This window comes from Alosa alosa, chromosome 8 (genome assembly GCF_017589495.1).
Source record: "Alosa alosa isolate M-15738 ecotype Scorff River chromosome 8, AALO_Geno_1.1, whole genome shotgun sequence".
NCBI lineage: Eukaryota > Metazoa > Chordata > Actinopteri > Clupeiformes > Clupeidae > Alosa > Alosa alosa.
This window is the reverse complement of record NC_063196.1, coordinates 23,202,605-23,207,604: the sequence shown is the minus strand read 5'-3', so window position 1 is coordinate 23,207,604 and position 5,000 is coordinate 23,202,605. Positions and strand designations below refer to the sequence as shown.

General features: G+C 40.4%; 1 protein-coding gene across 1 annotated transcript in view; it reads left to right on the top strand.

Moving 5' to 3' along the window:
* The window catches only part of armc2 (armadillo repeat containing 2), a 41,959-nt gene that overhangs the window by 25,911 nt on the left and 11,048 nt on the right, over nucleotides 1–5,000 (top strand). The gene's annotated exons all lie outside the window — the stretch shown is intronic.

The following is a 5,000-nucleotide window of genomic DNA, read 5'->3' as shown; positions in this document are numbered from 1 at the left end:
CACACACACACACACACACGTCTGGTAAGGAGTGAATTGCCCTGTTGATGAAGTGATTTATGAAGGCACTCTGAAAGCCTTCCGCTCTTTCTCTTTGATTAGAGGGTCCAGCAGTCGTGGGCCCCTGCTCAAGGCTCGGCTTACCTTCCGCACACACACACACACACACACACACACACACACACAAGGAAACACATATACAAAGAAACACACACACAAGCAAACGTAAACACACACACACAGAAGGAAGTATGCACATGTCAACACATCAACGCTCACACGCTACCCAATACCACGCAACCGCCCTCCTAAACTATGGACTGGCTTTCACGACCAGTTTTCTGAACTTATGTCGCTCATCATCACCAGCTATGATCGGATAATTGTAAATGGCGACTTTCATATTCATGTCAATAAGACAACTGATGCTAAAGCCAGTAAGTTCCTTAATGTGTTGGACAGTTTAGAGCAGGGGTCTCAAACACCCGCCCATACAAACCGCCCAATTCCGCCCATGACGTATGTCAAAATAATAATATAATCCGGCCCTTCAGACTATTTTTAATTGCGACAAACAACGATACTGATTAAAAATAGACGATAGTTCCAAGTCTGGTGACAAATCTCATTTGTACTCTGCTCCACTATGCTAGACATCCAGAGCTTCATTCAAACCAAAATCGCCTTCATAAAGTTTTCAGAAAATACGAGAGAAACACAAAGGCGTGCATTTGTAATGACGCTGAAGCTGATGCAGGCCATAGTGTTGCATAAATTGAAACAGAAATTAAGCAGAAATAGGCCTACACCAAATGTTGAAAAGCGTTACGTGTGATGAAGTCTTAGGTAGGCTATGTTATTCACCTAATCTAAATCTGAAGAAGAATATCCTTTTGGAGATTATGATCCATCGTCTATTGAATGGAGGTGTGTCGCGTGTAGCTTATGCGACGGTGTCCGCTAAGCATACCATGCTTATTTCGACCCTATGCCCAACATAGCTTGGAGGTTGCAGTGGTAATCGTGATGATAGTGTCCGTAATGGATGTGGTACAGACAGCAGGGCTAGTAGAAATAGGGCTCTAAACTACAAAGTCACCCGCCAATATGATCGCGAACTTCTGGGTACTCAGATTACCTTGATAGGAACTGATTTGACCAGAATACTTTATTGTAGGCCTTGTGGTTTTGAAACCATATACATCTTAGGTGTTGGTATACATCTTAGATGTTTTCCTGTTAATTTGTTATGTGGGTAATATGAAAAAGGAAAGTAAACCTGCTCAAATATGTTCATCCAGTATTTACTGAAATGTGCATAATTTGAGGTGCTTGCCATCCAGTGGCAAATTAGATGGGTAAATTTAGTTTTACTCAAAGATTTTTACATTTACAGTAGGACCTTATCTCTGACCACTTTCAAGCAATGGCCTTTTGAAATTTTGATATAAAAATCCAATGGTGTTGCTTTCTTATAGTTTGCCAGGTTTAAAAATGTTAAAATATTTTTTATTTATAAGCTAAGGTTGCTAGCACAGGTGTCTAAAACTAGATAAAAACACTTGCACTTTCTGTTTGCAGTTTTGTGTGGTATTTGAAAAAAAGAACATTGCATTTTCAGAAATAACCGGCCCTCCAATCAGATGACGTTGGCAGAATTGGCCCCCAGCTCATTTGAGTTTGAGACCCCTGGTTTAGAGCTAAAGCAGCATGTTACAGGACCCACCCACAACCTTGGCAACGCCCTCGATCTAGTCATTTCTAGAGGGATAGAAGTCACAGACTTATCAGTAAATGATATAAATATGTCTGATCATTATTGTGTATCTTTTAATGTAGTACTACATACTCAAAAATTCATCCCGAAATTGCAATCAAATCACGACTCTTGGACATTAGAGCAGAACAGCAGTTCATAGCTCTTATAGACTCCATAAATTTAGATATTTTACATCATCCCATTGATCAAATGGTAGAGGCTCTCAATGGTGAATTAGAGCTCTGCTTGACAGAGTGGCACCCTTTAAAGACTAAAAAAAGGCCCTGTAGCAAACTGACACCTTGGATGAGCGAAAATATCCATGATCTAAAAAGATCATGTAGAAAAGCTGAGAGAACATGGAGAAAAACTAAGTTACAGGTTCACCGTGCCATTCTAAAAAGAAAAATAGCAAATTATAATAGAGCTATTCGAATGAGAGAAGGAACCACTTCTCTAAGGTAATTGCTGAAAACAGTGGAAACTCTAGGGTGTTGTTCTCTACCATTGATAGGCTATTGCATCAAACACCTTTTTGATACACTCAGTCAGGCATCCTCTCTAAGATGTGAAGAATTTGCAGACTTCTTCAAAAAACAAAGTCATTTCTATAAGGGAGGCTATTGGTAACACAAGTAATATGTTTGATAGTACACCCAAAACAGCCCCCCAAAATTAAGGTCCTTTAGCACTATTACTCAATCTGAGCTTGGTAAAATTATAACTCAAACCGGCTCCTCAACATGTGTGTTAAATCCAATCCCTACTAGATTCCTCAAAAAAGTATATGATAGCTTAGCTCCCTTTATTCTCAAGGTAATAAATACCTCATTAGAAACAGGTATATTTCCAACTGGTTTTAAAACCGCTGTTGTGAAACCTTTACTTAAAAAAGTCAAATCTTGACCATACCAATCTGAGCAACTACAGGCCTATATCAAATCTACGTTCCTGAGCAAAAGTACTTGAAAAGTTGTTTTGTAATCAGTTAAATACCTTCCTCAACGACACAGTATTGTAACAGTATCCTTGAAAAATTCAATCAGGTTTTAGATCAAATCACAGCACAGAAACGGCTCTAGTAAAATAGTCAATGATCTCAGACTGGCTACTGACTCAAACAAAGTCTCAATCCTTATTCTTCTGGATTTGAGTGCGGCATTTGACACCATTGATCATAGCATCCTAATTCACCGCCTTCTTGAAGTGGGTGGGTCTCTCTGATAATGCTCTAAACTGGTTTCAAACCTACATTACTGGCAGAGATTTTTATATCAGTCTAGGAGATAATGTATCTGAAAAACATGACTTGCCTTTTGGTGTGGCCCAGGGGAGCTGCCTTGGTCCCCTGCTATTTTCCCTATATATGCTTCCATTGGGAAACGTCATAAGTCAGCATAATGTAAACTTCCACAGCTCATTAGATGATACCCAATTGTATATTTCTGTGGAGCCAACTAACCCAGATGGCCTTTGCTCCCTCACTGCATGCCTAACCTCCATTAATCAGTGGATGAGCAAAAACAAAACAAAACAGAGGTGCTTTTGGTTGGACCAAAACTAAAGCGAGATATTGTTCTTAGTAATCTTGGCGCACCAGGTCAAACCAAAAGTAACAAGCCTCGGTGTCATCTTAGATGCAGAGTTAAGTTTTAAGCCCCATATCAGTAAAGTTACTCAGACAGCCTATTTCCACTTGAGAAACATTGGCAAAGTGCGGCCTTTTTTAACTCAACAAGATGCAAAAAAACTAATTCATGCCTTTATCACTAGCAGGTTAGACTACTGCAATGCACTTTTCACTGGTCTTCCCAAAAAACATCTAAAGAAGTTGGCACTCATACAGAACTCTGCGGCTAGACTTTTTAACTAAGACTAAGAAAGAGAACACATCACCCCTGTGTTGGCTGAACTGCACTGGCTCCCTATTTCCTATAGAATTGATTTTAAGGTTATGTTAATTACTTACAAAGCTCTGAATGGCATAGCACCTTCATATATCTCTGAGCTTTTAATATCTTATCAACCACAAAGGAAACTTAGATCATCCAATTCTAATCTTTTAATTGTACCCAAAGTGCTCCACAAACAAAGTGGAGAAGCTGCTTTTATCCATTATGCCCCCAAACTATGGAACACCCTGCCTCTGTACATCAAGCGAAGCGAGTTCAGTAAATATTTTTAAAAAGATCTGAAAACATACCTGTACAGGAAAGCTTTTAGTTAACTCATCTTATCCTGTAGACTACTTTTTCAGATTATTCTACATCTGCTGCTATTGGAGGGCGCAGCCAGCCAGAAGCAGATGGCCTCCCCCTATTAAGTCAGGTTCTGCTCAAGGTTTCTTCCTGGAATATGGGAGTTTTTCCTTGCCACAGTTGCCATATGGGCGTGCTTGTGGGGGTAAGAGGGTTAAGGCTGCCAGTCTTATGACATGTCATTTTCTATATTTTTGATATGTTGCTGAGTGGATCATAAACGGCCCCTAGCAATGAAGAAAAGTGATTGATAATGACTCACTGACTATTATTGTGTTACATGCTTCAAATGTAAAGCACCTTGAGCTGCATTCTGTGTATGAAAGGTGCTATACAAATAAAGCTTACAATATGCAGACACACATGCATATCCAAACACACACACACACACACACACACACACACATACACACACACACACAGCACCCTTCCTAAAGACATATCGGGACACTTGATCCGGCATGGCCCTACAAAGTCACTTGTTACTTGTTACTCAACACAGATCGTATATGTCTATGTACACATTCTCATGTATATACACAAACTCATGCCACAACCTCTTTCCATGAACAGTCTATACATAAACACATACACAGCACACACTCACGCTGAAGTGACCTTAAGCAAGGCACCTAACCCCTTACTGCTCCCCGAGCGCCGCTGTTGTTGCAGGCAGCTCACTGCGCCGGGATTAGTGTGTGCTTCACCTCACTGTGTGTTCACTGTGTGCTGAGTGTGTTTCACTAATTCACAGATTGGGATAAATGCAGAGACCAAATTTCCCTCACGGGATCAAAAGAGTATATATACTTATACTACTATACACACGCACACACACACATATACACAGCACACACACACAAACACAAACACGCACGCACGCACGCACGCACACACACACACACACACACACACACACACACACACACACACACAACCACACACACACACACACACACACACACACATACACACACAGTGGT